Raw genomic sequence first — 11,957 nt, 5'->3', positions numbered from 1 at the left:
TTGACTGCTAGCCTGAAGATCAGGTGTAGTGACAGGGCTGAAGAAAGTGAAGACACAGTCATGAGCAGTGACATTTCTGCTTCATCAGCTAGTAAAAAGTGATCAGAGAAGTTGTGAAGACACTCATAAGAAGCTCAGCAGTGATCAGACATTGTTTACAAAGAGATTGAAATTAAAAAAATTTTTATTCTTGAGAAGTTCTTGAATCAATATACAGATATTGTCAGGAACACTCTCTCTCTATTATCTGAATAAAAACACTTTATGAATGAATGAGAATACTCACAGTTTATGAGAATGAAAGCTGTTATAGAAAAAGAAAAAAGAAGATAGAATTCTGTGAACAGATCTGAAATATTTATACTACTCTAGAGAGGTTTGTTTACACTGTGAATGATTCTGTGAAACAGTCAGATCACTCTAGTAAACAAGAGTGATTGTGAATTGCAGGCCTGAATCTTTCTATATAACTATAAAGAGTGATTGCAGACTGCAGATATCTTGATTCTACAATTCTACAGAGTTAATAAAAGAATGAAAAATTCCTCACAATTCTACAGTGTTAAAGAGCAATGATTTATGAGAATGAATAAAAGATCAACTTACAAATGTTTCTCTTTGATAAGAGTAATCTCACAGAGAGTGATTTATCTGTGAGATGAATCTGTGTGATGATCACATAAGAATCTTGTGAAAATGATTGAGAGTCAACTGAAACTCTTCTGTATAAAAGATGTGAGATGAATCTGTGTGATAGTTAGAGAAGAATCTGTAGATTATAAAGAATCTTATGAAATAAGAAACTGAGTGACAGACTCTTTTCTCTTCACAGTAACAAGGGATTTTTCCTCACTGAGGTTTTTTATAGATATGAAGGGTTTTTAGTGAGTATCACTGCAGTGCTGAGCTGACTATGAAGTCACTCAGTAAAAGACTTCACAGATGAAGTCTTAGAGAGAGAGGAGTATGTAAGAAATCCTGCTTCTCACAGATTCTTTATCTCTATTTCTATCTCTTATATAATCAATAGAGCTAGCGGCTCTTGACTACACACAACTATATAGACTGAAGTTCACAAATACTATTTATAACTCAGCTTGAATGCTATTATACATTTGACCTCTACATTTTATCTTTCTACTGCAAACACTTCTAGTAGTTAACAGTACATATCACACCAAGCTGCAAACACTCGAATAATCACCTGCGAGCACTTATTCTTACAATCAAAGAGTCTGAACAGTTATCTTATATATTAAACTTCATTATATTTTAATATTCTATATCATATTCAGTGATGTGACTGATTTATTTATTTATTAAATATCATGAAATTATTATTATTATTTAGAGAAGATACAAATTGTATTAGTAATATTTTAAATCTGTAATATTTAAATTATTAGTCAATCTATTCAAAATTAATAGTAGTATTATTAAAAAGTATTATTAAAAAGCAATATTAAAAAGTGTTATTAAAAAATATTATCTTTTATAAAATAAATATAAAAGTTACTTAAGTAATCACTTTTATCTCATTCTCATTTCAAGAATCAGTTATTTTATTATTCTTTATCTTAATATTAAGATTCTTTATTAGTGTTTATATTACAAGTTAAATTATATAAGCAATACAGAGAATATAATCTTATTTATTATTTCAGAAATACAAAGTTAATTTTTACTTTAAACTCTTTATTATAGTGTAGTTATTTACAGCATTATCAGTTATAATTGTAAGAAGACTGAAACTAATATCTTAATAGTTATTTTTAATCACAGTTATTAATATGTCTGTTATATAATTCTCAGTATAACTACTGATTAATGATTTAAATTCAATTAATATCTCTTGATAAGTTCAGTTCTTATCAATGTAATAATATATAACTCTTATAAATGTAAGATTGTTTATACTATTTTATATATTCACTGTAAGAGACACTCTTTAATAATTCTTCAACTCTGATTCTAGATATTATATATTAACTTTGTAGTATATCTTAAGATTGAACTGAAGATAAAATCAATGTGAAATATGAAGATTTAAATTAAGCATTTAAAGAAGTGTTCAGAATTTAAGATTTTCAATTAATTGAAAAGAAAGATTCAGAGATATATATATATAAAGTAATTATTCACAGAAGTTATCAGATAAGAGTTGTAAAATTAGAGTACTGATATATAATTATTTTTACATAATTTTCTTCAAATTAGAAAGTTAGTATTATTAAAAATCATTATCTGATAGAGTAACTTATCAGCTCAGTAGTAATTTTCTGATTATTTTTCTTTTATTATCTGTATTCTAATAACTTCAGATGTTAGAAAATTTCTTCAGAGTTATAATCAGTTTATAATAAATGTTTCTGAATAAAGTTATAGTAATTATAGTAGAGAGATGACTCTTCAGTAATCTGTAATATAATCTGTTAATAATTATTTCATAGTTCATCTCAGTATTTATATTGATTTTTCCATAAATTTCATGATCTCAAATCAGATATAAAGAATGAAGTGATTATTTATTATAATTGAAAGAGAGTATTCTGTGTTGAATTGTAAATAATATAGAGTTTGTAATTCACAGTGATTTCTTAAAGAGTTTATAAATCTTCAATAGAAGTAAAAGAAGTGAAAGAAGTAGATTTAGAAGATATGATAATAATTTAAGAAAGATAATAATTTATTTTCAATAACTAATCACTAATGTATATAAGAAGAATTAATATAAGAGAAAATAATCTTGTTTCTTAGCTTAGTTATAATTTTAGTACTAACTCAGATTAAATATCATTAATGTATAAAAGTAAATAAACAATCTTGATTAATCTCTATTATATTTCTTAAAATATATTAATATTGTGAAAGAGAGTATTATTAAATTACATTATTATTATTATTATTATTCTTCAATTATAGATGTATACAGTCGGAGACTATGATATTTATCTGAGAATCTTTAGTTCTCAGAGTTTTTCCTATATCTATAGAGTCAACTATTATACACTTATCAATTTCAGATATGCAAAATCAGAAAATTTCAGCTCAGAATACAAAAACTGTTTATAAATTACAGTGTTTCAACACCTATTAATACTTTGAAATTATTTGAAAATATCATGACAAAGAAAAAGAGAATATAGTCTTAAAGATAGATACATTAAATAGATAAATAGAAAAGAACAGAAAGAAATAAGTACAGTAAAGAGAGTTATAGAACAAGATCTCTGCAGTTTATATCTTAAGCTATATATATATTTTAACACTCTATATAACTGATCACTGTCTCTGTTCTCTTGAGTCTGCTTTAGAAATTATCATTCTCTCTAAAGAATTATCACTCAGCTAGCTTCTGTAACTAGCTTACTTATAAGTGAGATTCTCACTAAGAATAATATCAGAGCTACTTAATTCTAGTTAAGTCTCTAATCTTCTAACTGTCAATCTCAGCATTTCAGCCTATCAATTGACTGTCACAGTCTTGCTTACACTAATCATCTATTAAGAATGTCTAGGTCTTATCTTATCTAGATTCTTACTAGACTCAGAGTGTTCTAATCAGATAGTTTTTAAATCTTCTTCTCTGAAAGTGAGTATCTAGAGTGAGAAAGATGAGACCTGATCAGTTAAGCTTAATAATGATTTACTATTCTGCAGATACTCTAGATCTTAATCACTCTAGTACTGATTTAACTTGAAGTATCTGAAGAACTGTTAACTCTAAGATTAGTGAGAATTAGTGTCTGAGAACCTCTGAGATAGACATTTTAAGCTTGATAATGATTCACTATAGTGCATCTGAGAGTTCTCAGTACTGTTTTATAACTTAACAGTGAAAGCTGTGATTAAGATGACTCTTACAGAGTTTGAATCTACTCTCTCTTAGCATTCATTCCCCGGAGGAAAGGCTGCTAATTGAGGCTTCATGATAGCGTAGTTAATCACTATGTCACCGGGCCTATTAAATTACATTATTAAATAATATTATTAAAAATATATTAATATTATAAATATCAATGTTGAAAAAATATTAATACTTATACATTATAGTGATTTATGAATCATGATAGTTAAATATATATATATATATATATTATTCCTGACTTGATTACAACTTGTACAATAATTTTTAAAAACTTAAAATTAATTTCAATTATTAATAATTATGAACTTATAACTATTATTATTATTATTATTCTTTCATTATACTTATATGCAAGCGGAGCTTATAATGAGTTCTTGCATGATGTTAAATACAGATCAAGTGTTGATTATATAGAAGAAAATACAGGTGTTGAGATCACATCAAGATAACAAGAACATAGGAAAATACAAAGAAGTGACAATTAAATACATACAATAATAACTTCTCAGCCCAGGAACATAGAGTGATTCATTGAAGTGATTTGTACACCTCTGTATTTATTAGAAACCTGAGGTGCTTGAGTTCCGGATTTAATGTATTCTCTGCGGGTTTCAAACCCACGCGTCTTGATTTCCCACGCCAAGGCGCTACCGGGTGGCCGCATTAACCATTCGGTCACTGAGGCATGAACTTATAACTAACTAATATAAAAAGAAAAAAAACTTTTTCTACTTATTATCTTTCTTCTCTTTCTCATTCTTCTTATTATTCTTTATAATTTACTTCTTATTTGTAACGTGGCGGAACCGAAGCGGTGGCTAGTCGGCGGCGTCACGTAGAGATAGTTGTTTAAGAAGCTGTATGAATGAGCTTGACTATCTTACTTAAATAGTGAGCTCATAGGCTACAGAGTTACTGCAAGAATATCACAGATATAATACTTAGTATACTAAGAAGATTGTATAAGACATGCAGTAACTCTTATATATATTTCAGTAGAAGAAAAACAAATCACTGACTTCTTTAATGAGAAGTCAGTATCTAGCTATTCTATATAGATAATGAACAGATACTCTTCTCTCATTTCATAAGTGAGAATAGCTGAAGTGATATCTCAGCAGTATCTTATTATCAAGAAAGAGTAATCTGCTAACCTTATATAGAAGCAGAGTTCTCATATTCATTAATTAAATCTTTTTATAATATATTCAAATAATATTATAGAGTGATTGAAAACCAGTTCAGACAGTCTGTGAGATGAATGAAATTATTCATATAAAAGTAATAAGTCATTTGAAACTGTAACAGAGTCTTGATACAGCTGAGAGTGTGATAATACTCTCTTCTTTAAGAGTATAGTCTCTATATTCTTAAGATTACTGAATTAGAAGTTACCTTTGTTGTATAACAACAGTTATCAACTGATTGACAGTGTATATACTGCACATGATATAAAGAAATAGATAAGTTTTTCTACTGACTGTGTAGATCTTTCTTTACTCATCTTCATTCAAATCAAATATATGATAAGTGAGTTTCTTATATATTAATTTGAAATGTGGAAAATATAGTTAATAAGTGACTTGCAGATCTCTTATTATATTTCATCTTATATATGAAATCCTCTGTAAAAGTGATGTGTTTTAGATTAACAGTAGTGACAGAATTTTTTAAAAAAGATCTTTCTCTCTGTGAAATATTTTTCTTTCTTTCTCTCTCAATTATAACAGTGAGTGCATGAGAGTATCATCTTCAAAGAATAATAAAGAGCTTATTCTGATGTTTTCTAGTGAGTAAATGTCTTCATGATGCAGCTGCAGTCTCTGTGACTGCTAAGAAAGTCAGGTTGAAGGCAGAGACAGTGATGTCAATGAGTCACAGAAGCACTGCTTTTATTACCACATCTTCTTCTTCTTCTGCATCTCTTACAGCTGTGATGATAGTAGTCATACCTTGCAGTGAGATGTCATTTCTTCTACCAGTCAGTTTGTCTGCATTCAGTTCATTTCCTGACCTCTCTGCTGCTGTTGCAATGCCGCCTTCTCTCTCAATTAACACAGTAATATATGATCTCATGTGATCATTCAAAGAGAACTCTGAGAAGAGCTTGATTTCAGAGATAGTGACTCTGAGAAGCTCAATTTATAGTTTTTCTCTCATGACACATCTGAGCTCTGCTTAGAATGCTGCTGAGTTGAGTCTGCAGAATTCTGCAGTTTCTTCATCTTCTCTCTATAAGAAGACTTCAGTACAGTTTCTGATCAGTATTACTACTTATCTGTACTGTGCTAAGCAGCTGAAGAAGAAAGGAATTTTATACATCTGTTTCTTTTCTCACTCTCATTATTTCTATTATATTTATAATAATGACTTCTGTCTTTCTGTAAGTATTATCTCACAGAAAGATGTCATGTCAGCTCTGATAAAAAGTCTAGATACTTAAGCAGTACAGAGTGAGAGTCTCAGAGCTTTAAACATTGATGAATTCTATCAAGACTGAGAAGATCTCTCTTACTCATCTATAAAAGAAGATAAAAGTATAAGTCTTCAAGATGAAAAAACACCTCAGAATGACTGACTTTAAGAAGAGATCAGTCAGTGCTGCTGTTGAAAGTACTATAGAGATTAATCACTGATTGAAGAGAATCTTACTTTAATTAAAGCAGATGATTAAGATGCTTTGTAAATTGATAAGTTAATACTTTAAGTATCTCTTATACTCTTTTACAGCATGCTTCTCTGCAGTACTGCAGTACTAACTTCTCAGTAGATAAAGATACTGATGTCAGAGACTTCAACAGTGAAGAATAAGTTTAATGAGAGTGTGATTATTGATAAGTAGACTCTGAAGTTCTCTCTTTTTACTTTTTCAGCAGGCTGCAGTCTTATTAGAATAGCAGCAGTCTGCAGATTAATAATATTAATCTTTTTTATTAATTTTAAATATTTCTTTCTTTTCTTATTAATCACTTCAGAAATTTTACACTTGTGTAGTCTCATTAAACTTCTAAAAAATCCTTTGAGAGAAAATAGAAGAAGAGTGCTACAGAGTCTATAAGACACTGACTCATCACTGTAAGATTATCTCTAAAAAACTCTTTAGAAAAAATGAGAAGTCTTAAGTAGTATTTCTTATTCAATATCTCTGACATGTAACAGAGTAAACTCTACTAGCTGTCTCATAGCTTATAATCTCTTTCTCAGCATTTTTCAAATGCTTAAGCAGTTCTTATAAATTCTCTAATAATGAATAATCTTTTTATTTAATAAGGTATTGAAGCTTACTGTAATGTGTTTACTTATTCAATATTTTCTTCATAAGATATTCAGTATCATTCTCAATCTTAATATCATTCAGCTGAGATGACTTCATCTCAGAGTGTTACTTATAGAGCTTCAAATAGAAAATATGAAAAACAGAATGAATTGATTTCAATTCTGTGAGTAATTTCAACTCATATATCTGCTTATTCATCACTCTTATTACTAAGAAAGATTCTAGTCACTACTCACTGAGCTTTTTACACAGTCTCATTATCTTGATATTCTTTGCTGAAAGTAGTACTTAATTCTCTATTAAGAACTTCATTGAAAGATGTTTTCAATTATAGTATTTTATCTACTACTTCTGAGTGCAGTAGATGCTTTTCACTGTCTTCTTATGAATTTTATTCAAAAGTTCTAATCTTGCTTTTACTTCTGATACTGAGAAATACTCTATTCTCTGTATCTGTTCAACATTCTGACTGTCTATTCTTTTCTTTGAAACATTGTTCATAATATCACTGAGTAACAAAGAATTATATTTATAATAAGTATAGAAAGAAGATATCTTTAAGATTGTATTCTTTACATTATTATATATAAATTCAGCAGTCAGAAGATATTTGAATTAATTATTCTGATAATATGAATAGAATACTCAAAGATACTATTCTAGTATCTAATTCTAATATTCAGTCTGATTATCTGTCTGCAGATGAAATATAATACTAAGAAGATATCTTATTATAAGATAATAGTAAAAAGTCAATCAGTATTTGCTGATGAAGAGGGATTCTTAATCTATTATCAATGATTTCAGAGCACTGTGATTATAAATAATAATATCTAAAAATAGATCAGTCAATTCAGAGGCTTTAATCTTTTTATAAGTAGAAATATATCTAGTCATCTTTGTAAAGTAGTTAACAATGATCAAAATTGAGTCATATTCTTTGACTCTTGTTAACTTTAACAGATCAACTATGAAATTCATCAATAGATTCTATCATGAATTCTTTAAAATAGACAGTGATATCAACTCACTATATTACTTATATCATGAGATCTTTATTCTTTAACAGATATTGTAAGTCTTAATATACTCTTTGACATCTGCTTAGAGCTTGTCTTAAATATATTTATATTTTAGAAGCTTCTCAGTCTTCTCTAATCTGAAGTATTCTATATAAGAATTATCATGATGAATTCTTAATAACTTCTGATACATTGCTCTACTATGAGAAACAAAGACTGAATCATTCAGTAGTAGAAGTTCATATTCTTTTAGTTATCAGTAACTTAATTTCTTAACAGCACTGTTCTGCTCAGAGTCTGTCTCTTTCAAGTTCAAATCAGATTCTTTCTTCTTCAACTTCTGAATTTAAGCTGCAGTATAGACATCTCTCTTCTATAACTTATCAATGAATTTCAAAAGTAGTCAGATTGAAAGATTGTAGACTGTTTCATTCTTTGCTAATTCAATGATAGTAAGATATAATATAAGAAGCTCATGATCTTCAGTGTCAATTCTCTGCAAGAACTCAGATTTTCTTTCATCTTCTATACTGAGTCACACAGCTATCTTACCAGTGCTATTTCTGAGCTTCAGAGAATCTCAACTCTCTGCAGCCAGCTTCTTCTGCAGTGATGACAGAGATTCTTTTATAGAACTCTTCTTCATATTAACAATATTATAATCAGATCATTTAAACAGTGTATCAGCAGAGTTAAGTCAATCTGAATAGTATCAGATATAGAAATCATACTTCAAAAGCAGCTTCACTCATCTGACTTAACATTCTATCAAGCTCTTTATTGTCAAGAAGTAACACAGATTTACATAATTAGTGAGAACTTACACTGAGTATCTACTACTCTGAAGATAATGTCATCAGATCTTAAAGAATTCAATAATTACTAATATCTTCTAATCATGAGTATTATATCTTCTCTGCATGAGTAATAACTTCTTGAAGAAGAAGATCACTGATCTTCATTCATAGTATTTTATAGACTCTGTGAAAAAGCCTTCTCTCACAGACAATTTATTGTCTATTTTCTCAGAGATAATTATTCTCTGATTCTTTCAATGTTGAAAGATCTTCAGTATTAACTATGAAAAGATTTCACAGATCTCATTCTCAGATGTATCAGTCTTATACTGACTGAATAAGTCAGAATTAAAGTGATTCAGTATTGTAACATCTGTAAAAGCTTATTTCAATTCTGTAAACATCTGCACAGTGTCTTGAGTGAGAGTAAATAGTTCTGTTTTTCTATCTTTCACACTTCTCTTTAACAGATCTGTAAGAGAGACAGTAATCTGTGAATATGTATAGATGAATCATCTGTAGAAATTAATAAATTCTAGAAACATCTGCATCTCACAGTACATTCACAGCATCAGTCAGTTCTTAATAATGAAGACTCAGCTTCTATTCATTGAAATGTCATTCACTCTAATAATATAATCTAAGAAATCAATCTTCTGTATATAGAATGAGCATTTTTCAGTGTTTGTATAGAGTTGATACTATCTCAAGTGACTTAACACTTCTCAAATATGAATATTATGTTCTTTCTTCATTTTTGAGAAGATTAGAATGTCATTCAAGTATATTATACAGAAGACATTAACAAGGCTCTGCAGTGTCTTATTTATATAGATCTGAAAGATGACTGAAGCATTACAAAGATTAAAAGATAAAACAAGATATTCAAAATTGCTATACTTCATATAAAAAGTCATTTTTCAAATGTCATCTTCATTAACTCTGATTCTATGATAGATATTCTGTATATTAATCTTTGAGAACATCTTTGCTTCAGATAATCAATCAATCATCTCATTAATTAACAGTAATGAATAGTAATTCTTAACTATCATCTTATTGAGATCTCTGTAGTCTATATATAGACATAGTCTATCATTCTTCTTGAGTACAAAGAGTATAGATGCTTCTGCTGAACTCTTTGATAAATGTATTCAGTTCTTTGATTGCACTTCTTTAAGATATTTGTGCAGAACATTTAATTTCTTTACAGACAAGTTATAAAGAGACTTATACAGTGTCATTACATTATCTTCAAGATGAATCTTATATTGTATCTTGATATCAGGAAACTTCATCACTTCTCTTTCTGAAAAGACATTCTTAAAATCTGTAAAGAGATATCATGTACATCTGTCTTCAATGATAAATACTGCTGCTAATCTTGCAGCAAGAATAATAGCTTTTTCATCTGTTCTCAAGTCTCAGTTACCTGCTATGTGATTCAAAGGTTGCTTAAGCCAGCGTACAATTACAGGCGTACGCCGGCTTCTTATATATTGTAATATCATACACTAAATTAATTAGTGGCCGCTATGGCCCCCTTTACATTTATATGCTAGTAGTTTGAAAGTGGCTGTGTTATTATTCAACAGTTGTATATTCTTCCGAATCACATTCTTCTTCATCAGATTCAGTCACACTCACATGACCATGTCATACACCCTAGCTTCATGCGGATTAGCTCGCCACTAGTGTTTTGTAATTGTATAATCTATCTCTGATTCAGCTAGTATTCTGTGTACATTCTCACAAAGAAACTTTCACTATATTACATCACTTATTCACTAACTTTTCTCATTTTTCAATCATTATCTTCATTATTGTCATCATTGAACATCACTATCTCATTCAAGATTTCTACTTCTTCTTCTGTTCAACTCTTTTCATCTGTTCATCTATCACATTGTATGCATTTCTGGCAATGACTCTCTGTTCTCATAATAAGCATTCTCATAGTGCTCATATCAGGCAGTTTGTTAGCAGTAAGTGTAATACATTGTGAAACATGAACTTGTTTATCTTCTAATAATCACCAGAATATACTATTATGAATGACACATCTTCTCTATCTTCTTATACACTCTTGACTGTTTTCTTCTCAGCAGGTTTCTGATCATGTTTTCTGACATGATTTTGCATGAACACAGATGCTGATATGTTGTTTTTATTTGTGTAGAATCTTCATATGTTAACAGATCTGTGTTCACTGATGATAGTGAATTCAGTGTTGAATCATTGATTAAGAACTTGAAGAACATGATAATGAAGGAATTATCTGTGTTATATGTGATCAGATCTCTCATATTTCTCTCTACTCTCTCTGTTTCTTTCTCTGTCACTCTCTCTCAATCTTCTACACCTGTCTCTGTGTCTGGTTCTCCTGCTTCTGCTACCTCTGTTCCCGCGATCTCTACTTCTGCTACTCCTGGTTTTATTATCTCTGCTTTTATTACCAGCTCTCCCTGTTACAAGAAGATGTTGCATAGACTTAATAAATCATGTCTCTCAGTGTGTATACTCCTGTTCTTCTTACTGACTCTCAGAATAATTTATTATATGAAAACTGTGTATAACACAACTATCTGAAGCTTGATTGCAGACACTGATTATTATATTTATTTTAAATATTCATGATAAGATAATTATTTATTTATATCAGAAAATCACTCTCTCTCTCAATAGTATTGAAATTGTAAGTCTTTTTCTTTTTCATCTTTTCTTTCTAACACTGATTTTTCTGTTCTTAGAGAAAATTGTTATGAATTTTACTGTGTATGAAGTCATGATATTCACAGATATTAAGAAGCTTTTTATAACTGTAAAGTTCAATATTGTAGAGATATTCACTCTGATGAATTTCTTTAGAATAATAGATTTATATCAGCCTATTCTCTGATATCTGTCATTCAACTTTGTGATGCAGATAAAAGATATCTATGTTTTCAGAAATGAGAACATGAATGTTGTACTCTTTTACACTCATAGATATG

This window comes from Blastomyces dermatitidis, assembly GCF_000003525.1.
Source record: "Blastomyces dermatitidis ER-3 genomic scaffold supercont1.6, whole genome shotgun sequence".
NCBI lineage: Eukaryota > Fungi > Ascomycota > Eurotiomycetes > Onygenales > Ajellomycetaceae > Blastomyces > Blastomyces dermatitidis.
This window is presented reverse-complemented; position numbering follows the sequence as displayed.